This window comes from Rhinolophus ferrumequinum, chromosome 16, assembly GCF_004115265.2.
Source record: "Rhinolophus ferrumequinum isolate MPI-CBG mRhiFer1 chromosome 16, mRhiFer1_v1.p, whole genome shotgun sequence".
Classification (NCBI taxonomy): domain Eukaryota; kingdom Metazoa; phylum Chordata; class Mammalia; order Chiroptera; family Rhinolophidae; genus Rhinolophus; species Rhinolophus ferrumequinum.
The window spans coordinates 48,700,380-48,725,488 of record NC_046299.1 but is presented as its reverse complement, the minus strand read 5'-3'; the positions used below and the strand labels follow the sequence as shown (position 1 = coordinate 48,725,488).

General features: G+C 47.1%; 1 pseudogene; it reads left to right on the top strand.

The window, feature by feature from the left end:
- Nucleotides 1-4: 4 nt before the first annotated feature.
- On the top strand, nucleotides 5-25,109 carry LOC117035866 (probable peptidyl-tRNA hydrolase; annotated as a pseudogene).

The window sequence follows — 25,109 nt, the reverse complement described above, 5'->3', positions numbered from 1 at the left end:
CGTGATGCCCCCACTAACGTTCGGGCTCCTTGGATCTACCCATTTTGCAGACTACAGCTCCCTGGGCTCCAAGTGCAGTGACTGGCCTGTGTCCCGGTCAAGAGCAGGGCTGAGCAAGGTGAGCAGAGAACCCTGGCTTTACAGTCAGACGGCCCTGAGTGAAACCCTAGCTCTGAGCCTCATTTCCTCAAATGTGAAATGGGTGTTAGTTATAGCACATAGTAGGAGTTCAGTAAATGGTAACTGTCCTCTATGTCCACCCCTGGCACCAACAGCACTTGCCACATAGCTCAAGGTGGGAAAAACCAAGAGTCTGAGCGGTGAGTGTGGATGCTGGTTTGGCAATGTTGCCAAGACTAGTAGTCAGGCAAACAGCCCAACTCCTGCTCTGCTCTCCTGCTTTACTCTATAAATATGTTCCTAATGATTTGCAAATGAACTCTATTTCAAGCAATCCAGAGGTGGGAATTGGAGAAAGATTTTTTTTTTTTTTTAAGAACTGTGGAATAAAGAATCTTTGTGTCAAGTGTATAAAGAGCCCTAATCTTTCTGCTTTTGAGTTCAGACGTGTTGCAGGGCTTTCTTAAAGAGAGGCCAACTTGTAGATGGAAATTCTCTGATCAGACTTCTCTTGGGAATCGCTGGGTCGCCTGAGAGGAGATTTGGGTTCCTGCCCTCTTCTCCCCATGAGAGGTGCCCCGGTCCATACCCTTGCCGGGCTCCAAATGTGCTCCTGCCTGTGGGCAGAGAACGGGAGCCTTCAGCCTCATGGCCCTAGAACCTGGTTCAAGGCCTCCTGAGAGGCAGTGCTTGTGGAATGAATGAAATGACAGCGAGGTTTTGGAGGGCCAGTGCACTTATGAACCAGGGTCAGAGAGCTAATGTGAGGTGGCCCCCACCAAGCAGCTCATTCATAGCAGAGCTGGGATCAGAGCCCATGGTCTAGTACTGAGTGTGAGAAAGAGACAAGATCAAGAGTCAGGTGACTGTTGTAGCTGGACTTTGCCAAGTACAGGCCATGTGAACCGAGGGCAAATCACTTCCCTCTTTGGGCTGCAGTACCTCATCGGTCAGAGGGGAAATCATGAGGATCACAGATGTAAAATCTAGAGTCTTGTGGAAATGCAGACTGCATTCTATGCCAAGCAACCTCAGAGCATCCAGTTACAGTCTTCCCTCTGTATCCTCAGGGGATGGTTCCAGGACCCCGACAGACACCAACATCGTGGTTGCTCAGGTCGCTTATATAAAATGGTGTAGTATTTGCATATAACCTATTTGCATATACCCATCACTTCATTGCCATTCAACAACGTGCTTGGTATGTGGCAAATTGAGGTTTTGCTTTTTGGAACTTTCTGGGATTTTTTTCCCCCAAAATATTTTCAATCTGCAGTTGGTTGAATCCTCAAATGTGAAAACTGCAGATACAAAAAGCCAACTGTATTGGGAAATGGCACCACCAAACCGATCTGTATTAAGCTCAGGAAGAATAGAGTTCCCCTTTTCCTCTTTCTGTCCCTTTAAGATCTGTGAAGTCAAGAGCCAGACTGTGGTTTTGTGTGTGAAGGCTGATGGAGCAAGCATGTGAGGGATATGTGTGTGTCAGTGGGAACGTGGAGGAGAAGCTGTGAGATGACCAGGCTGGAAATACCACCATTCTGGCCATCCAGGAACCCACTAAATGAGCTCAGGATAAAATGGCCGCTATGCTCAGGGTCTCAATTGTCCCAGCTGCAGAGTGGAGGCCCTATAGGGACAGTAGGGAAAAGTCGTGGTATGTGATTGCTAATTTCCTCCCTACGGCAGGGCTATCTCAGAGAAGTTTGCCTAGAAAACTCAGAGACCTGAGCCCCCTCCACAGACTCCACCCCATTCTTCCTACCTTCGACTTGATAAGTCAAGGGGGACAGATCACAGCTGGGACCCCAGCAGCCTGACTCATGAACGGTAGACTGGGGCCTTCCCTGGAGCCAGTCTTGGCAAGCAAAGAGCAAAACCTCACCCTGGTTCTCTACTCCAACCCCCTTGCCTGGGGCTACAATGGCTGCTTTTGTTGGCAAGTATTGTATGTTGGCAAGTATACTCTTTTCTACTGAGGAAGGCTTTGTTAGGAAGGGGACATGGGAGCATAGTTCAGAGTCTGGGCCAGAAGGTGGGGGAAACGGCGGGGTGGCCGGCCCATTTCTGCTGAGGAACAGGGCCAACGCAAAGAAATCTATGGGCATCAGCACCCTTCTAGGAAGACAAGTTCTGAGTCCCCGTGTCTCGCCTTGGGATTTTGCACAGGGGAGAATGGTTTGGTGTTTCTCTTGCTGACGGTTCTCCAACACTTATCCAACACTCTTTCAGTCCACAGCCCTGGCAGGAGAGGGAGAGATGCAGTTTGCACTTCAGAGAGTCAGCAACCAATTGGACGACATGACAGGTGCATGAGAAAGCCTGAAAATCAGGAAAGGCAGGGAGAGAGAAGTGTGCTCTACATGAAGGAACAGAGTCACCAGTAAGGGCTATGGGGATTCGGAAGGAGAGGGATGCAGGGGAAAGTCCCATAGAAGACATGAATCTGAGCTGAGCCTTCCACAGGAGAGGTGGAGAGAGGAAGTACTCTGCTGCAGGGACTGGCTTGAGCATAGGTATGGAGGTGGGAAAAGTCCACGGTGAGTGAGGGCCCCCTTGATGAGGAAGGCTGTCCTGGCCTCTGGCCCATTCTCCTTTGAGCACTGGCCAAACCCCAGAGTTGGAACCAAAGATGCTGTGAAACAGTCTCCAATCTGATGCCCACCCCCATTTTACAAGTTAGGTAAAACTGAGGTCTAGAGAGGGAAAGGCACTTGCCCATGGTCGCACCGCTAGTTTAGAGCAGGGCCAGAGCCCTTGGCTTCAAAACCCAGGCAGCTGCCCTCTCACTGGCAGAAGCACGGCCTCTCCCCAAGCACCAGCTCTTTTTCTCCCTTGCTCCCTGTGGCTTCCAAGACTATGAGGAGGGAGTTTGAGGTTGAGACAATAAAATCTCCCCACAGGGGGAGGTGCAGATGCTCCCAAGGAAGTAAGAATGTCAGCGTGAGACAGGTCTCTGCAGCAAGGGGCACATGGGTGACACAGTAGGAGGTAGTGTTGTCATAGCTCAGGGGACCCAGCAGGTGGCTGTCATTTGTTGAGTGCCAGCTGCTGTGCTAAGCTCTTTATGTATTACCCTGAAACACACACAGAGGGTCCCTTTCTTATAACCTCTGGTGTGACCAGTGACCAGCTGGGTTCCGACATACTAAGGAAATAGAAGCCACCACCATCCACACGGTTAGGAAACCAGACAGCCAGAGCCACCCTCGTCACCTCTCTCACCAGCCAATCACCTCCAAGCCCTATGGCATCAACTCCAAAGGGTCCCCCAAATACGGCTACTTCCTTCCGTCTCAAATGCACTCCCCGCCCCACCCAGGCCCCCAGTATCCCTTCTCTAGACACTGCCATCAGTTTGTCCTAACAGATCTCCCCCCCCCTTTCCGGCCTGACAGCTCCTCTCCAACTACATGCGGTAGGAGAGATCTGAAACACACCTCAGATCATGAACCCACTTCCACCATAAAACCTATAAAGGTTCTGTTGCCCGAACTCAGCCTCCGAGGCGCGCACAGGGTGGTCCTGCCTCCACAGCCCTCCAGCCAGCTGCTTGTATGCACCGTATTCACCTTGCCTCAGGGCCTTTGAACAGGCTGTTCCTCTGCCCTGAAGCCTCTGTCCTCTCTCCTTACCCAGTCAATCCCTGCTCACCTTTTGGATGTCCTTCCAGTCGTCACTTCCTAAAGCCTGCCCTGCCACACCAAGTCGGTCAAATCCCCCTCTTGTTGCACCATCTCGTCTCCTCCACAGTACTTCTCCCTGTTGAGTTTCACCTGATTCTGTCCGATTCGCAAATTAACATCTGCTTCCCCTCCCAGACCATGAGTTCCACAGGGAGCAGGATGCTTGTCTGTTTTTTATCCTCCTTATATCCCCAGTACCTGTCCTGTGTTTGGCACCGAGTAGGCCCTCTATCAATATTACATTAATAATCAAAAGCATGGGCGTTGGCGAAGGATGAGTTCATGGAAAATGCGGGGAGTTAAGCGTTTTCCAGAATCATTATTCCAGGGGAAAACTTGAGACACACACTTGCAAGTTTGATTCTACCAACAACATAAAGGTCAGCAGCCTCCACAGTCAGGCAGGATGTGTGCCCCCCAAGCCTTGACAAGATATTCAAAACAGTAAAACCAGTCACCATAACCACCACTTGTTGGCCACGCCCCTTACATGTTTACCTCAGTTCTCCCAACAACCTCGCAAGTTGGTCGCCTTATCCCGTTTACAGGCACTGTGAGGTGAGACCATTCGCCTCAGCACCCACAGCTGGTTAATATCCTACTGACACCCACATTGGATTCCAACCTACAAGCTTCAGAGGACATCATGGTACCTGCACACGATTCTCCCGCCCTCACCCCCTTGGAGGGCACGTAGTTCATCTTGTCTTCCTGTTTTATTTTAAAAAAAACCTTCTGGTTGTGAAAACTGTAACACATACTGAAAAGGGCCCATTTTACAAAGGGATAAACAGAAGCCCAGAGAGCAGGGGTGAGTCCCTTGAGGCCACACAGTGAGATTGTTCAGGGGCAGGATAACACCCCAAGGCCCGGGTGGTCCCTCCAACCCAGGACCACAGGCCCTTTGGCCATTCATCGTTGGTTCCCACCTCAGCCCAAAGAGGAGAAGAGCTTTGCCTCTCTTCCTCCTGATATGTGACAGCCACAGTCCTGCTAAGAAGTTCTAGGCTGGTAGTCCTCAAATCAGCGTCCACCAGGTTAACAGAATCAGCACTACTCGGGTGCTGGTTAAACTTGTCCATTCCCAGGCCCCACACCTACTCACTCAGAAACTCAGGGCGTGGGGCCCAGCAATCTGTGTTTTAAACCCTCCAGGGGGTTGTGATGCATCCTCATCTTTATGAATCATCGTTCTGAACAAAGCCTTCAAAGTCAGGGCCAACTTAGGACTGAGAACAAACTCACTGAGGACCCGCAACCTGTTCCAAATTAAAGGCTGCCACCCTCACCTCCTATCCCAGTCTCCTCAGCCTGGGCTCGAGCTGTATCTGAACTCTAGGTCTAGGCAGAGCTCCAGGAATGTGCAGAGGAACCAGAGCCCATGCTTTGTGGTCCGTCTCCACAGCACCCTTCTTTCCCACCCCACCGTCCCCCACCTCCACCCCCCAGCATTCCCTCTGCACATTTTTTGGCAAGTGCCTAATGACCATATCTAGGCAACCTGGACCAGTTAAGTTAACCACAGTGATTTGTCATGCGTTACAGAACAGCCGATAGGCCTGAGACCAGCTGAACCATGAGATCAGTTAGAAACAATGCTATTTGTGCCCTGTGTGTGGACATTGTGTGGTTGCGGTTATGGCATGTTGAAGGGTTCATGGAGGAGAGGTCTCCTTGTCCTCATAAGGAGGGATGCCAGAAAGGTCAGCTGTCCTTCGGGAACTCTGTTTCTGCCATTTCCTCTTCCAAAACTGTAAGTCCGTGATTGCAACATCAGCATCTTTCTAACCAAAGTCCAGTAGAGCCTCTGACATTGGCCCTTCGGGGTTCAACAGAAGTAGGCAGAAAGCAGAGACCTCTCCCATTTCCTCAAGCCCCTGGGGTGTGATAGAAGGACTCAGAGAGATTTGGGAAGGATCCATTTCTCACAAGCCTTTCTTCTAATCCTAGTGTCCTCTTAGATGCCATGGGTGGCATCCTGCAGCAAAGAGGGACCAGGCTTCCATTCTGTCAGTTGGGTTACATGCAACCCAAAAAAAAAAAATAGATATAGATATAGATATAGATATACATATATATATATATATATATATATATATATATATGGCTTAATTTATTACCCCACATAACACAGAATACCGAAGCAGGCCTGTTCCAGCCTGGTTAATTTGGCAGCCCAACAGAATCATTCAGCACCCAGTTTCTTCCTTGTCCCCCTCTGCCATGTTTGGTGGTTAGTCTCATCCTTAAGCTTGTCCCCTCTTAGTCAAAAAATGGCTGCATTCGCGCCAGGCCACATATGTTCACCAGATGCAACGGTGACCAGAGGCAATGGAAAAGGAATTCTTTCTGGTCCCCTTGTTTTGAAAATTTTATAATGCAAATTTATAAACATACACAAAAGAAGCCAGAATAGTATGAAGACCCCCATTTACCCACAGCCCGTTATCAGCACACGACCAGTCTTATTTCCTTTTTATCCCCTCCCTTCCGCAACCTGGGTTATTTTCAAGCAAATGTCAGACATCATTTCCCATTTAGTATCAGTAGCTAATAAAGACTCTTCTTTAACACAAAAACAAAACCACGTCAACAACAAAAACCACACATCTTTGTCCCAGCTAACAAAATTAACCATAACCCTTAAAGTCATTTTACATCCAATCGTTGTTCAAATTTCCCCAACTGTAACAAACATTTTTGTTTAGTTTTGTTTTGAAGACATGGTTTGTTCAAATCAGCGTCCAAACAAAGTCCGTACATTGCACTCAGCTGATGTGTCTCAGAAGACTCTTTTCATCTAAGCCATGGGTGGGCAAACCCACTCCTCGGGCTGAGTTCAGCCCACCGCCTGCTTTTGTCCACACACCCAGCCACCTCCCCTTGTTTACATATTCTTTGGCTCATTTTGTGCTACACAGGCGGAGTGGAGTCATTTCTGCAAAGCCAGGATGGCCCACAAAAACGAAAATATTTATTACTTGGTCTTTACAGTAAAGGTTTGCCAACCCCCAACCTAAACAATTTCCACCACCCCCCTTTTTTTTCTGGTTGTTAAACCAAGACATTTGTCTTACAGAATTCTGCATTTTTTTGGGCCCCTTTTGGAGGCTTTCAGAGGCCCTCTGGCAGCAATTTGCCATCAAGCCTCAGTGTCCAGAATTGCCCTCGGCCCACTTCTTAGCCAGTCTCCGACAGGGCGGAGGCCCTCCTCGGAAGCACATGGCTGCTCAAAAGATGAACCATATCGGGTTTCTATCAGAAAGGATGGAGGAGAGGGAATGGTGACTAGGTGGGAAACCAAGGATTATTTCAACCTTCCAAAATGGGCCAGCCCAGCAAAATTCTGGAGCTTGTCACATCTCCTTCTGCTGGCTTTAACCAGTCAAGTGCCCCCCACACCCCCAGGACACAGATTTTCCCTGTTCTATCTTCCAATTCGTGGTCAATATCCAACAAACCCTTGGCATGCCCCCTTTCCCAGCTCTGTGCTGGACACCAGGCGTCCAGCAGTGGCCATGGCAGACCAGCCTGCATATTCTGAGCTCAGAGCCTAGTGAGGGCCACAGACAAGGGGTTAGCCTTCCAGGGTGGAGGTATCCTGCTGGGGTGGGGGTAGGCGCAGGTGCTGTGAGGGCACAAAGCAGGGACGCTAACCCCGTGTTTGAGCAGTCGGGAAATGCTTCCTAGAGGAAGTGTCCAGGGGCTAGAGGAAAGAGGTGAGCAAGGATTTGACCCCGAAGGTCACCTTCTTCTCGTAGGGCCTGGAAGGCTGTGTTAGGGGCTCCCAGCAGCGACTGGAAGGTTCTGTGAGGGTCAGGAGCAGCATTAGGATTTAGAAAGCTAGTGAGACATAAAACCTCCTCTCAAATTTCTCACTCACACCACAGAATTAGAGTCAACCATGGCTGTGTACTGAGGTCTGCAGAGCCAAAAGGGGTGAGAGCGTTAAGATATAGTGGGAGGGGTGCTGATAATAATATTCTCTGCCTTTTTGAAATACATCTAACATGTATATGGTAAGCAATGTATATCTTTGTTATAGTTTGCATTAAAATATATAACTTATATAACGCATACTATAAAATGTATATTATATATTACGATATGTAAAATGAATAACTTATTATATTTAATATATAATATAAAATATAATTTAATAACTATATAATATATTGCATAATTATATATAAATAAAAATTATATATCAACATAAACTATAACATAAAGGTATATATCTTAATATATACATTTGACATATTTCAGAAAGACAGAGCATACGGCATATTTTCAATGTAACGGAGCAGCAGTGTTATGGTGGAATTGAGTCTCTAAAACACTACACAGGTGGTGACTTTTCCCTCTCCGCCCAAGGCCGACTTTGCTCCAATAGGTTACCCTGGGCTACGAGCCCTCTCTGAGCCTCAGTTTTCTAAATCTGGAAAACAAGAATAGAAATCACTATTTCCCATGACGAATGGACACACACAACATCGGCCATATATCTGGAAGCTCTTTAAGAACCAGGTGCAGAGAAGGCATATTATTGGCATTTCTGCTTCCTTCTTAGCCCCTTGAACTTGAATGCTCTGAATGACTGAGAAGGCCTCACTCTCGGCGCCCACTCAAAGGGCAGAGTGGATAGAAGTGAATCTACGTCTACTCGTTTTCAGGATCACCTGCCCCCTTTCAAACTGTGGGCAACACAGGTGCCCCTTCTGTGCCTGTGCAATTACTGCTTTCCATTTGTGCAAAGCGTTCACAAGTCCCAGCTTCAAACAGTCATTGGAAATTATCGCCCATCTATCCTCCAAAAGAGGGATAGGCCTTTCCCCACCACCCAGCAGTGGAGAAGGCTGCAAATATCTATTGAGCACCAACTATGTACCTGGCACTATGGCAAGCACGGCACAGACACCAGTGAGCTTCAGCCCCTCCAGCTCCGCTCTCCACCAACTAACTTCCAAATCAATTCAGATGACCTGAATGTATACCTGCTTGTGACTCAAGTGATGAAGATGATATTTTGTATGATGCAGAGCATTTGCCAGCATGAGAAGAGTCTCAGCTGGGAAGTTAGGAGGCCAGGGCTCCTGTCAAAACTCTGCTGGTAACTGGCTGGGCAGCTGTAGCCAGTCGCTCCCGCCCTGTGCACCATGAGTGGGTGGGTGTGATCACTTCTGCGGTCCCTCTGAGCCCCGACTGTCCATGACTCAGCCCTCAGGCCTTTGCACAGTCTGTGTCCTCAGCCTGGGATGTCTTTCCCCCACGTCTCCACCTGGCAAACTATGACTCTTCCTTCAAATCCTTTTTCAGTGGTCGCCTTCTTGAAACATTCCCAGATGCCGAACTACCCCCACTGTCCCACCAGCAAATCCTTCAATCCTTCCCTCTTCTGCTCCACATCTGTATTTTGGAAGAAAACCTGCATGATTCCCTGTGCTGAAATTATTTATTGGCTTAATAACTGAACTACTGTCTAGCATACAGCCTGGAACATAGTAGATGCTTTATAAATGTTTGATGAATCAATGAATGAAGGCACGAATTAGTCGTTTGTGCTTTCTTACATCTGATGCAGTATTAGGAGATTGCTATTATGGTCTGGAGAAAGACACATACTTCTTGTTGAAGCATTTCTTATAAATGTCTTAAGGGCGGGGCCATTCTTTGCTCAGGCTTTGTCTCTCTGAGGTTTGGCACCTGGTAGGTGCTCCAAAACAAGTGTGTTGTATTAAATAGCATTGAGGTCCCCTCCCTGCAGCCCTCCACACTGGTAAACAGCTGTCTCCGAGGAGCTAAACGATTCCTCTAAGATTTTCAACATATCACCATGAAGGGTGTGGGTTAGGGATGAGGTTAGGATGGAAAATATCTACACTGGCACCAGTGAGGGAGCTGCAGGGTTTTGCTAAGAAAACCCTGATGGCTCCAATAGCACGCCCAAAAGGACCATCACCACCATGGTTTATGGACCCAGACTTAAGTCAAAAGGTCCCCCAGGAGAGAACCTCTCCGATCAACATAATAATAGTAACAATGATATGTTTGTGGAGCAAAGTGTGGGTCTTGCAGGCTGCTGTTAAGAGCTGGGTGGGATCAGCTCAGCCTTCAGCCAGGGGGTCTGGACCTTCTGAGTGTGACCCACCGCTCCTCCTTCCCTTAGGACCCAATGTCAGGTTAAAACTGATTTTACTATCTTTATCCATGTAACCCCTATGGGCTAGGTATTGTCCCCATTTACAGAAGAGACTGCAACTGAGGTCCAGAGAAGTTAAGTAACCAGCCCGAAGTCACACAGCTAGTAAGTGGCAGAGTTGGGACTTGGAGTCAGCTTTTCTGACCCCAAAATCCATGCTCCCCATGCTCCTCTAGGGTCGACAAGCATGTCATTTCTCACCAAATCATTAGCTTCATAATGGTTCCTCATAGCTCATGGCTCCCTAGGATGGCCAGAACTAGGACAGACCCCACAGCTACCTGTCAGTAGACTGTGGGCGGCTGATTGTGTCCTGTGTCCTGTGTTCCTGACAGAGTTGGCCCCTGCAGCCCCAACTAGAAAGTGACAAAGGAGACCAGCCTGCAGACACTCAGGCCTTGGGAACTGAATCAGGCTTGATGTAGGTCATGTCACCCACCAACTGGTGATGACGCCCCAGGGCTCACTGTCCTCACCCATCCACCACAGGCTCTACTGATCTTTTTATAGCTCCACGCAGCCAGGCCGCTGGGCCCTAGAGCCGCCTCACATTGAAGCTCCACAGGCCTCCAAGACATACTTTTTGGCAAGGCCTCCAGATCAATTAGCCAAGTCAGTGCTGGGAAGTTGGGAAGTCTGTGGGATGGGAACCAGGTCAGAAATCCCTCCCAGGGCCCCTGACTCAGTCACCAATGGCTACTTAGGGCAAGTGGAGCTGAGCCTTGGGCTGAGGGGTACAGAGAGCTGCCGAAGACAAGGTCACAGAGAGAGCAAAGCGCGCAAAGAACTAAAGTACAGTGTGAAGACCCAAATCCGGAATGAGCTAAAAAAAGGACTCTAGATTGCATGTTGCAAACTGCAAAACCAGAGCTCCTGAGCTGCGTGCTTCCCGAAGTCCACTCCAGCTGGCCAAGGAAGTGTCCTTTCTCTCGGAAGTGACTGACCTTTACCAAATGTTCAAACTATGTCCGCATACCGCTGCAGCTCTGTGGTCCTGAGAACAGCTGAGAGGAGATGAGCCCTCTCTGGAGGCAAGCCACACCCAGTGACCTAACTGCCTTTCTGAGGGGTGAACACCAGGGGGAAGCAGCGAGGCAGGGTCTCCATCAGTCCCTGGGGAATGGCCTTTGGAAGATTCAAGACTGTCAAAGTGCAAATGCCAGACGACCAAACACAAAACACCGATTAGCGTCCAGGCCCATGTGAGTTTCTCAGTCAATAGCTGGGGCCCATCCTCTGCTTTGGGTTTCAAGCAGCTCTTTAGTAGCCTGGGCTCAGATTGGATCCACCCAGAGCTGTCTATCAGCTTTGGGGACTCCTGGCTGCGGGAGCTCATGAACAACAGCCAAAGTGACAGGCAGGCAGCTTGTTTCCCTCCTCCCTCCTGCTCCACAGCCTCATTAACAGGAAGGAGAGTGAGGGTCCCTTACTTCTCACCGCTTGGGTGGGAGCATTTGTTACCACATCCATGGGGTCTTCTTATATCCCCACTATGGATGGCCTCCTCTGACTCTTGTCCCTTCCTCTGCCAGAAAGCCATGTCTCCATCAGCACCCATCCTTATCGCAAAACTGTGAATTGCTACGAAGGGTCTGAGATGTTACCTACTTTCAGGCCAATCCAGTTTCCCGGCAGAAGATGCAAAACTCCTTGTGGCATAGCAGGCACATGAACTCCATGTTTCCTTGCTCCTCAAGTCCCATGGGGCCAAGTTGGAGACAGGCCTGGGTGGATGCTCTGCCCACAGTGGGTTTGTGGCACAGCTGAGGAACCCGGAGTTTAGGAAATTTCAATCTTATAAGGGGGCTGCTAGCAAACCTGCCCCATCATTTCCCTTGGGGGATAGCAAGTAAATCTGCTCTCTGCTCTGGAGAAAGACAAGATTTTTATCTTCCACGGCCATTTGCTTTGCAAAAATCCTCAAAAAGATAGTCCAGAACAAAAGCTACCAGGAGACATCCAGAGACCCATAGGAATGATCCCCCAGCAGATACTGTGGGAGCCATGCAAGCCTGTGAGATGAATGGCGAGAGGCCACCAGTACAAGGACGAGTGGTGAGCCACACCTTTCCTTCCCTTGGTGAGCCCTGCCTTGGAATAGAACATCTGGAATGAGGATCTGGGATAATCTAGGTGAGGGCTGGTGGGGAGAACCAGGTACATGGCGTCCAGGAGAGGGCAGGAGGCTGGGAAAGGGGTGGGCACTTCCAGAACCATATCAAACTGGTAAGGGGGTCCCCTGGGGTACAGCCCCTGAATCCGTGGGAAGTGCTAAGCTAACACGAAGTAGCAGCACCACGAATGAGGACCACTAGTCTCCTAACAATTTTTCTCGTGGGAAAACTGAAGGGAGAAAATGCTAGTGAATTGGCCAAGGTCACACTGCGGGACAACATAAGCTCTGACATTCCGGCCCAGTTTCCACAACATCCTGTCCAGGGTACACACACCAACTGGGAGAGTGCTATCAACCACCTCCAGCTCCTTCTTTCCATCATCTCTACAACCTCAGCAGCCTGGTACACCCCCTGTCCCTAATTGGGGCACTAGATACCTTGGCAGGAGGAGTCCATGCACTGCCCCTGGTTTGTCCCTGTAAGATGCAGGATCCAGAAGGGCTTAAGGAGAATAAGCAATGCTGGCTCGCCACGAAGCAGCTCTGTGACTTAGGGAACATTTTTTTTTTTTTGGAGGGGGGGTAAGGGGAACAGGACTTTATTGGGGAACAGTGTGTACTTCCAGGACTTTTTTCCAAGTCAAGTTGTTGTCCTTTCAATCTTAGTGATGGAGGGTGCCATTCAGCTTCGAGTTGTTGTCCTTTCAGTCTTAGTTGTGGAGGGCGCAGCTCAGCTCCAGGTCCAGTTGCCCATTGCTAGTTGCAGGGGGCACAGCCCACCATCCCTTGTGGGAATCGAACTGGCAACCTTGTGGTTGAGAAGACGCGCTCCAACCAACTGAGCCATCCGGGAGCTCAGCGGCAGCTCAGCGCAAGGTGCCGTGTTCAATCTTAGTTGCAGGGGGCGCTGCCCACCATTCCTTGCGGGACTCAAGGAGTTGAACCGGCAACCTTGTGGTTGAGAGCCCACTGGCCCATGTGGGAATCGAACCGGCAGCCTTCAGAGTTAGGAGCATGGAGCTCTAACCGCCTGAGCCACCGGGCCGGCCCTAGGCAACATTTCTTAACCCCCCTGAGCTATGGCGTCCCCATCTGTAAAACAAGAAAGCCACAGAGCTGGTTTATCGGACTGTGGCGAGGGTTACTGCATACAAGGTACTTAGCAGAGTGCCTGGCACATTGTAAGGACGCAGCAAATGCCAGCTGTTATTGTGATTACATGTAGTATTATTGCTCTAAGTGAAGATTACAAGATACTCAGATATCCAGGTCTGGGGGGTTTGGTAGATTCTGTGCTCTGTAAATGAGAAATTGTGAAGTAACCAAATAAGATCATGGGTCACTGTGAGAGCCCTTTGTAAATTGTACAAAGCTATTCAGGTGAGCGAGGTAATGCTGACCATGACTAACTGGCCACAAATGCGCTCCTATAAGAATGGCCTGGAAGCAGAGCACGTAAATAGAGCTGGAACAGAGTAAGGACATGGTAACTACAGGCTGGAGTGAGAATAAAGTGAATATGACCATAATGCCAGCAGCCACCTGTCTTAGGTCCTTTTATATTAACAGTGACCCCGTGTGATTTGCTGAGCAGCTGGATATTAATTCTCCTGCTTATAGATGTGAAAACGGAAACGGAAGTGGAGGCTCAGGCCCATGGTCACAGAACCAGAACTGAAACTCATTCAGCAGAGCACCCCAAGTCCCAGACATGTAGGGGCCACACGGCCAGAGCCAGGTGGGTCTGCAGCATCTAGAGGACCTCTGTCCTACTCCTCACAGATCAGATTAAGCCATGGTTGGGTGCGTGACTGGGGTGACCAACTTGTCCTGGTTTGCCCAGGACTTTTCTGGTTTTAGCATTACGATTCCCTGTCCTGAGCAAACTGGGATAATTGCTCATGCACCGTGACCAACACCCGCTGGCTTCAGAATGGGGCCTATTTCCTTCCAGAGGGCCCGGAGTACCTTCAGTTGAGCCCGTCTCAGCTCCTGCTCTGTACTCCACACTAGCTCCACTGTTGCCAGGGACACCTGCCCTGTGCAGGAGGTAGAGGTACTACCGTGTTTCCCCGAAAATAAAACCTAACCGGAAAATAAGCCCTAGCATGATTTTTCAGGATGACATCCCCCGAACATAAGCTCTAATGCGTCTTTTGGAGCAAAAATTCATATAAGACCCGGTCTTATTTTCAGGGAAACATGGTAGAAAAGGGGCTGCCTGTGGCTGAGTCTGCAGTGGAGGGGTCGAGAAGAGGGAAGGAGGTGAGATACTGTTGAGCCATCTCTCACACTCCCTTCTCAGGCTCAGCTCCACGTGAGCTAGTGCCCCTCTCTGCTACTCCCTGGTGACCACATGCTCCTCCCGGCATCCTCCTCCTGCTGCTGCCCCTGCCCTCCATGGTCCCTAGCCATACAGCTATGCTTCAAGTGCCAGTGCGTCTGCCGGTTGTATGCAGCCCGTAGCTGGCAGGGAAAGGCATATATGTGACCAGCCTCCTGCACTTGGGCTCCTTCCCAGTGACACCCAGTGCTTCCTGTGGCCTCTGCACCTGCACCCTCTGCCACAATGCCCTGCAGCCGGGCACCCCCCAGCACCTGCCCCGGGGCTCATTGACTGGCTAACCCAGGGTTCTGGCTGCCAGCATTACCCCATCCCTAATGCTTCTTCACAAAATAGCCTCTATTCTGACCTCTGTCACCATTGATTAGTGTTGCCTATTTGGAACTTCATACACATGGAACCATGGATGGTTTCCTTCACTCAACATTTTACATGTGAGATTCATGCATAATGGTTCTTGTATCGGTTGTTCACCATTTTTTGTTGCTGTGTAGAATTCCATCGCATGAATATACACTACTGTTTATTCACCCATCCTATTGTTAATGGACGTTTGGGTTGTACTGCTCAGTGGGGAGACTGGTCAGGGATTTCTTGGCCAAGATTCATAACTCCAGGGCTCCCTCTTCTGTTGTACTAATAAACGTCTCTAAGTGTGGCTTCAGAGGAGTTTGAGACATGTTTCTTCTGTTAACCCTCCCCAACATTTAGCTGGATCTTCTCTTGGCTCCTCACTGTTCTGTTCCCTTTGGATTCTACTCCAAGTCATTTCTCCTCAGTGTGGGGCTTTGTCCTCAACGGATATTTGGCTGATGAATTTCAACATTTCATGGTGAGATTTTACGTGCTATTGGGAGGATTAATTTGCATCATAATTTCTCAACGTGCCTGGCAGATAGAGAACGTTAAATATGGGATATTTATAATAATTATAATTATCAATGCCTACCCATTTGTACCCTACGTACTAGTCCTACCCATAAACACAAGCTATTTCCTTGATGTGGGTCCCTCTTTCTTGCCTCCATGCCTTTGCTCCTGCTATTCCTCTCCCTGAAAACCTCTGCACAAACTCTGCCACCTGCCAATCCGTCCAGAGCATCTTATTCTGGTGACCAAACCCGAAACCACCATGCTGGACCCCTGTACCTCCTCATTTCTAAGCCATACATCCCAAACCTTCTTTAAGATTAGCTGGTGGAAGGTAGACAGGCAAACAAGCCAGAACATCATGAAGAGACAGAAGAAGAAAGGAAAACCAGAAAGGAGGAACTCCATGGTTATTTTTCCAAGGAATAACATGGAAAAACGTGTGGACACAAGAACTCAGACTCAAGGGAGAACTGGAAGAAAGATTAGCATGCTTCCTTTCCAGAATGTTTCTGCAATGATTCAGGATGATTCTGCAACGTAAGGATACAGACTGTTATATCTGTCATCTTGAAGGCAGAGAACAGGGCATATAGTGATTACAGGGGAGGGAGAAAAGGGGAGCCAAGCAAAAGACGACATGTAAAAAAAAAAGGCTGCACTAAAAATAAAGCACCCACTCTCTATTGGGTTCATTCTAAAATGCTTCTTCAAGAGATCCAAGATGGCAGAGTAGATAAACACTGTGCCTGCCTCCTTCCATGAACGTGTTAAAATTAAAAACTAAATCACAGAACAATCAACCTGGAGAACCATCTGAAGTCTAGCCAAACAGAAGTCATATAACTGAAAATATAAAGAAGTCACGACAAGACTAGTAGGAGGGGCAGAGACGCAGAACGGGCCCCAAAACTTCCTGTGGCGGTTGAGAATCAGGAGGGATACCTCGGCCACGGAAATTCCCCCCAGAGGAGCAAGGGATCCCAGCCTCCCACACCAGGCTACCCAGCCCGGAATACTGTGCCAGGAATGGTGCCCCCACAACATCTGGCTGTGAAAAACAGTGGTGATTCTGACCATCTGAGTGGGACGGAAGGGTGTGGGAAACCCAGCTGTCCTCTTAAAACGGCCCACGCACAGACTCACTCACTCGCAGGCACTCACCTTGGGCTCCAGCAGAAGCACAGTGACTTGGGGGGCTTTGGAGATATACAGGGGGCAGACTGAGGTGTGTGGCTTCAGGAGGAGGACTGGAGAACAGTCAGCATTTTCCCGGAGAGGAGTCCTCCTCCCATACAGCCAGCAAGCAGGAGCCATTTTTTCTATGTTGAGCACCGACCCCTCCCCCAGGCCAAATCTGAATCTGATTGTCCTGGTGAGCTCTGATGCTCCACCCTGCTGACTCAGCTGGGACCCTGCCCCACCCAACTCTCACACCTGAAGACACTTTCTCTGTGAGCAGTCAGCACAACCTGAACTGCACTCTTTCTTGGAAAACAATTGGAGTCCATGGGCCCCAGGTGGGCAGCAACTGGCCTGGGTGTACTCTGAGACTTTTGCTGGATTGCTACAGACTCAGCACTGGCACCAAACAAGAACCTTTAGTGACCACAACTCTTCCTACTCTAGTGACTTCCTGAGGCCCTGCCTCACCCAACTCTCATACCACACAAGGCTTTATCAGTGGCTGAACCTTAAGGGGCCGGCAGGTGGTGGCAGTCTCCCGGGTGTCCTGGCTTTTTGCAGAGTTACCCCAGGCCTGGTACTGATGGAGCTGTCCTCCGTTTGCAGCATGGGCTCTCTCACGTGCCTCCGGGTTTAGCACAGGCAGCAAAACAACCATGGATCACTTTGTAGCTCCTGCCAGGTAGCCACCAGCCAGTCACAGGCAGTGGTTGACCTGGGCCTGCACCGGAGCCCCTCACAAGAGGCCCCAGAACCACTATACTTGGAGGTGGCTTCAGACCACAGCTGAGCACCACCCCCTCAGCCCCACAAGTGGCACACACAAAGGGTGGTCTCAACAGGCACCAGAGCCCACTGGAGCGAATCCCACTCATTGGGGTAAGCCTCCTGCACAGCAGCCAATAAGTTGTGGACGTGGCCAAACCCCACAGCCAGTAAACCTGAGGGTCAATCCCACCCACTGATATGCCAACAGCAATCAAACCTCAACTATAACAGGAGGGCACATGCAACCCACACAAGGGACACTCTTGGAGTACCCAGAGTAGGTGACCAGGGAGACTGTCCCTCTGGGCCCCACAGGACACCTACTACATAAAGCTACCTGGCTAAGACTGAAAGATACAGCAGATCTGCCTAATACATAGAAACAAACATAGAGAGGCAGCCAAATGATGAAACAAAGAAATATGTCCCAAGTGAAAGAACAGGAGAAAAATCCAGAAAAAGAACTAAATGAAATGGAGGCAAGCAACCTATGAGATACAGAGTTCAAAACAGTGGTTCTAAGGATGCTCACTAAGGAACTCAGTGAGAACTTCAACAAAGAGATAGCAAGCATTAAAAAGGACATAGAAATCATGAAAAAGAACCAGTCAGAAGTGAAGAATGCAATAACTGAAATGAAGAATGCACTAGAAGGAATCACCAGCAGACTAGATAAAGCAGAGGATCGAATCTGCGATTTGGAAGACAAGGTAGCAGAAAATACCCAATTGGAACAGCAAAAAGAAAAAATAATCCAAAAAAATGAGGATAGTTTAAGAGACCTCTGGGACTACATCACGCATAACAACATTTGCATCATAGGCGTGCCAGAACCGAAAAGAGAAAACTAGAGATTAAGACCCTATTTGAAGAAATGAGTGAAAACTTTCCTAACCTGGTGAAGGAAATAGACATACAAGTCCAGGAAGCAGAGAGAGTCCCAAACAGGATGAACCCACACAGGCCCACACCTAGACACATTATAATTAAAATGGCAAAGGTTAAAAACAAAGAGAGAATCCTAAAAGCAGTAAGAGAAAGGCAACTAGTAACTTATAAGGGAGCTCCCATAAGACGGTCAGCTGATTTCTCAACAGAAACATTGCAGGTCAGAAGGGATTGGCATGAAATATTCAAAGTGATGAAAAGTAAGGATCTACAACTAAGACTACTCTACCCAGCAAGAAAATCATTTAAAATTGAAGTACAGCTAAAGAGCTTCCCAGACAAGAAAAAGCTAAAGGAATTCATCACCCCCAAACCAGTATTACAAGGAATGTTACAGGGACTTCTTTAAAACAGAACAAAACAAAAAATTATGAATAATAAAATGGCAATAGCTACATATCTATCAACAATTACTGTCAATGTAAATGGATTAAATACTCCAACCAAAAGACATAGGGTGGCTGAATTGATAAGAAAACAAAACCCTTACATATGCTGCCTACAAGAGACTCACTTTAGATTGAAAGACACACAGAGACAGAAAGTAAAGGGATGGAAAAAGATATTTCATAAAAATGGAAATGAAAAAACAAAAAAGCTGGGATAGGAGTCCCATCCCGACCAAATAGACTTTAAAACAAAGACTATAAGAGGAGACAATGAAGGACCCAGTAATCCCACTTCAGAGTATTTATCCGAAGAAACCCAAAACGCTACTTGGAGGGGACATGTGCATCCATATGTTCACTGCAGCGTTGTTAATAATGGTCAAGATGTGGAGACAGCCTGGGTGTCTGTTGATGGAACAATGGATAAAGAGGAGGTGGTACATATATACAATGGAGTATTTCTCGGCCATGGAAGAGAATTGGTTCCTGCCATCTGTGGCGGCATGGATGGACCTGGAGGGTGCTGTGCTGAGTGGAGTGTGTCAGACAGAGAAAGACAGATGCAATGAGATTTCACTTATATGTGGAATCTAAGAACAAAACTAACAAATAAAACAGAAATAAACTCATAGATACAGAGAACATTGTGATGGTTGGCAGATAGGAGGGGACTTGGGGGTGTGGGTGAAAGAAGAGGAAGGGATTAAGAAGCACAAATTGGGCTGGCCCGGTGGCTCAGGCGGTTAGAGCTCCATGCTCCTAACCCCGAGGGCTGCCGGTTCGAATCCCACGTGGGCCAGTGGGCTCTCAACCACAAGGTTGCCAGTTCGATTCCTTGAGTCCCGCAAGGGATGGTGGGCTTCGCCCCCTGCAACTAAGATTAAACACGGCTGAGCTGCCGCTGAGCTCCCGGATGGCTCAGTTGGTTGGAGTGCATCCTCTCAACCACAAGGTTGCCGGTTTGACACCTGCAAAGGATGGTGGGCTGCGCCCCCTGCAACTAGCAACGGCAACTGGACCTGGAGCTGAGCTATGCCCTCCACAACCAAGACTGAAAGGACAACAACTTGAAGCTGAACGACACCCTCCACAACTAAGATTGAAAGGACAATAACTTGACTTGGAAAAAGAGGCCTGGAAGTACACACTGTTCCCCAATAAAGTCCTGTTCCCCTTCCCCAATAAAATCTTTAAAAAAAAAAAAAAAAGAAGCACAAATTGGTTGTTACAAAGTGGTTACGGGGAGGTAGGGTATAGCCTAAGGGATCTAGTCAATAATATTGTAATACTGTATGGCATCAGATCGGTACTACATTTGTTGGGGTGATAGATGGGAGCGGGGTTGGGGATGGTGAAAAACGTAAAGGGATTAAGACATACGAACTGGTAGTCACAAAATAGTCATGGGGATGTAAAGTAAAGCGGAGGGAATATAGTCAATAATATGGTAATAACTATGTATAGTGCCAGGTGGGTACTAGACTAGTCAGGGGGATCACTTCTTAAATTATATAAAAGTCTAACCACTAATCTAAACTGAAATTAATATAAAATAATATTGAATGTCAACTGTAATTGATAAATTTAAAAGGGGGGGAGGGGAATAAGAGGTCCAAATTTCCAGGTATAAAACAAATAAGTCATGGAGATATAATGTACAGCATAGGGAATATAGTCAATAATACTGTGATAGCACGGTACGGTGTCAGGTGGTTGCTGGACTGATCATGGTGATCACTTCTTTAGCGATATAAACATTGAATAACCATGGTGTAGGCCTGGAACTAACATAATATTATATGTTAGCTATATTTTTAATAAAGAACACTGAGGCTTAAAGAGATGAGACACTTACCCAAGGTTGATTGTCAGTTGTGATACAGCTAGGATTTTAACCAGGCAGTTTAGCTCCCAAGACTATAAGATCAGCCATGGTACTAAAACTTCTCAACATTGTAGTCTTTTCTTCTCTACATTGTAGCCCTTTTAAGGATAGAATACTGTCTTGTGTACTTTTGTAACTCTCTGACAATCACCAGCACCTACCAGCACCTGGCACATGGTAAGTGTTCATAAAAGATTTCATCAATGAGTTACAAAATGGATGAATGTGCACAGTGCATTGTGCTGGTCAAATGCATGGGGCTGAGGGTTTTTGAAAGAAAATGGGAGCTCACTGATGTTTCTAATAATGTAGGTCTGGGATTTCTCTGTGAGAGTGTTGGCTCAGATTATAGAGTTAAAAAAAAAATTGGTGTTGGTTTTGTGAATGTCCCGAAGGCCATGCTTGGTCATGTCTGGGATTTTTTTTTTTCCAGTTTTAACAAAGAGATCTCAGCCCCTGGTGGATGATGGCTGTGAACAGGTTTATTGTGGTTACAAATCCACACTGACAACATTTTTGTGAGATCGACCCAACATAAGTAGCACTGAGAGGGCATCTGTATTTGAGGCTCACCCCCCGCCCCCCACACATTAGTCTCAACTGATTAATAAAACAGGAATCTAGATTTCTAATGTGCATATCATGAAAATGAGCAGGAGCCGTAGAATCTTTCCAGACATTGGAATTCCACCTGGATGTGACTCCAGCAGGCAGTTGTATGTGAGCTGACCTCCTGAGAAAGCGCTGGTCTCGAGCCAAAACCTGGCGTTGGGTTTGGTCCCTGCTCTGCCACTGGTTGGCTGTATTATGTTGGGCACATACTTCTTGCTGGATCTCAGTTTTTTCATTAAAAATATAATTAGGGATAACAACATTCTGCTTATGTCATAACATTTTTAGACATTAATGAAATAATGTGGGTGGAGGTCTTTGTAAACTTTAAAGTCTTTAAAGTCTTGCTCTGCAAAATCAGAAGAGTGAGCCCTGGGAGCCAGTCAGGAAGTGTGGGCTGCCATCGTTCAATAGCCATGATGGGACCATTGAAGCAGATGAGTGAGCCATGAAGGTGGCCCAGTGAAAGTGAAGAACGGAGCAGAGAAAGAAGAGGAGATGAAAGACTATGATGTCTGAAAGCAAAATACAGAGGGACAAGAGAGAGTGAGGACCCTGATGTCTCTCTAGTTTCTGTAAGCACAAGCATTCTGGGAGATTCCTGCAGTAAGTATCCTTATAGCAACTCTCGTTATTGAAAACGATTAAAAAAAAAGCAAGAGATTCTACTGCTACTGCTCCTTTTCATGATATGCACATTAGAAATCTAGATTCCTGTTTTATTAATCAGTCGAGATTAAAGTGTGGGGGGCGGGTGGTGAGCCTCAAATCAAGGGTATTACAAATGCCCTCTCAGTGCTACTTATGTTGGGTCGATCTCATAAAAATGTTATCAGTGTGGATTTGTAACCACAATAAACCTGTTCACAGCCATCACCCACCAGGGGCTTAGATCTCTTTGTTAAAACTGGAAAAAAAATCCCCTTCATCTAATACTGTGTGAATTAACTGGTGGTTGCTATACTTATCAGAGTCTTTGAATCTTTTGGAATAAAACAGAAGGAATAAAGTGAACTAGTCTGGCTCATGGCAGGCAATCAATAAATATTTATTTCATTCCATATTTATTGAATGAGTATTTATTGAAAGAATGATATTTGGGAGTTCACTTATTACAGATGAATTATCCTTAAAATCTCTCCTGCTGCAAAACACCTAGAAAGCTTGGATTAAATATAATAACACGTATCAGGAAGCATAGATGAAACTGAAAATAAGTAAGAGAAATACCAAGGAGCCAAAAACCAAAGAAGTAAGAACTAGAGAGCAAAACAGACTGACTAGCCATGGATGCCCTGAGGGCTTTTGCCTCAGGAAAACCAGAACCCAAGTTATAATGATCACTGGAGTCAAAGGCAATGATATCAGGGGGGTGGGAGTAGGCGAATTGAAACTGAGATCATCCCACATAAAACCTAAATAAATTCTCAAAGGGCTAATAATGTCAACGAAAGGGTAGACTAGAAAAAGGACCTATTTACTGGGAAAGGGAGTCAGGAAAGACACTTGTTTGTCTCAGTCTCAAATCTGAATGGAAAGACAGAGTGTCTCCTAAAACCTCATAACCACAGACCTACCTTCCTTATATTTGAGGTTCAAATTTACACTACTTGTATGGGTCAGAATACGCCAAGCCAAAAAATAAACATAAATAGATGGGTGGGTAAAACTGGGAGGTGCGTCACCAAAGCAAATGCAAACCTGTTTCGGAGGAATATTCTCAACCAAGGCTTTGTTGGATTCCCACAGATAAGAGCAGCCAAGCATGAGCTCACAATCTAAACTTACAAGCAAAACCCTCAAGGATACAAATCACCAAGAGAGGCAATTCAGCTGGTATAACAAGATAAAAAATTAGATGTGCCAAATGCCTCAGATATTGGCACCACAAGATGTAAGATTTTAAATGAGTATGTTTGAATGTTTTCTTTTTAAGTTTAAAGAAATAGAAAACATAATCATGAAATATGAAACAGAATGAAACAAAGAGTATATAAATAAAAATATAAATCATTAAAAGTAAAAATTCAATGAGCAAAAATCTGAAGACCACTCACTCTGTAGGTGACTGAGGGAAATAGGCCCACTCATTCATTTCTGGTGAGAGTGAAAACTGATGCCAACCCTATGGATGGCACACACACACATACACACACAGACGCACACGCACACAAACACGTATGTATATATACATACAAGGTCAGACAATTAAGTTCGCAAACTCATCCTAGAAAAAGTGCTACATCCCTCATTGCTGAATATCACTATGGTCACCTTCCAAGTACTCCCCTTGGGAAGCTATGCACTGATGCCAGCACCTAGTCCATCCTTCTAAGCAAGTTTGGAACTCCTTTTCTGGAATGGCCATCAGAGCTGTCATCGTATTACACTAGATGTCCTGAATGTCATCAAATGTCTTCCTTTCAATATTTCCTTTATCTTCATGTAAAGAAAGAAGTCATTGGGGGCCAGATCAGGTGAGTAGGAAGGGTGTTCCAATACAGTTACTTGTTTACTGGCTAAAAACTCCCTCATAGACAGTGCCATGTGAGCTGGGGCATTGTCGTGATGCAAGAGCCATGAATTGTTGGCGAAAAGTTCAGGTCATCTAAATTTTTCACGCAGCATTTTCAGCACATCTAAATAGTAAACTTGGTTAACTGTTCTGTTGGTACAAATTCATAATGAATAATCCCGCTGATATCAAAAAAGTTTAGCAACATTGCTACAATAATTTCGCAAACTTAATTGTCAGACCTCGTACATTACACATATATATGTATATATATGTAAATTATAACAAAATTGAATATGCATAAGATTCTGATCCAGCAAATGAGTTATGTACAAGATTATTCAATTGCAAATTTTTTGTGAGAGCAAAACAATATAAATAACTCAAATGTCCATCAATAAAAGGGAGACCAAAAAAAAGTAGAAAATAAAATAAAGAGTATAACTGACATGGAGTGAACAGGTCTATTATATTTCTAATTGGCATTCCAGAAAGCAAAAATAGAATAAGAGAGACCGAATACATGAAGGGATAATGGCCAAGATGTTTTCTAGAATGATGAAAGATGTGAATACTCAGACTCAGAAAGAACAAATCCCAAAAAGGATACATTAAAAGAAATCCATATCTAGATACACTGCTTATAGTAAAATTTCAGAAAATCAAAAATGAAAAGATCTTAAAAAAAAAAACAGTCCCTCCCCGCAAAAGAAGACAAATTCTCTATAAAGGAATGACAAACAATAGCAACAATGGAAGCTAGAAACAGTAAACTAACTTCAAAGTTATTTTAAGAGGTATCAACCAGCAATAACTTCAAAGTGTCAACCCGCTAAAATTATGACTCAGAAACAAAGATGAAAACCTCTTGCGTGCTGGACTGTGGTTGAGTCACCCCAAGAGCCAGGGACCCCAAGTGGTTTGGGACCCCAGCCCTCCAGGAAGTGGTGGCTGGTGACGGGCTTAGAGAACCCTGGACTGCCCAGCACACAGTCTAGCGTGGGCGTGGTGGTGCTGGGGCAACTGGTGCACCACCTTAGCTGCACCGCCGCCCTCGCCCTGGCCTCACCTGGGTGTGCCCAGCTGGTCCTGCTCTGGCTGAGGCAGCTCATGAATGCCAATGGGCACAGTGTGGCCAGGCCAGTGGAGCTGTTCCGGCTGACTGCTGAGAAGGTCTACCTGGTGCATGACAGGCTGTACGAGGCCCTGGGGAAACTGGCTCTGAAGCTGTGGGGACGCGCTAGGAGCCACAGTGGAGTCCATTCCTGCATTACCTGCCTCACTGCAATGTAATGCTGCACGTGCAGGTGGGCACAGGACACCCTTTGCACCCTGATGCAGTAAAAGTGCAGGTGCTGAGATGTTTCTCCTCCACAGAGCAGGAGCTGCTGCCCCCATTGCTGGAGCAAGCCACTTACCTGCTCCAGGACCACATCCGTGAGCAAGGCCCGGGGTCCTGGTCGGGCACCTGA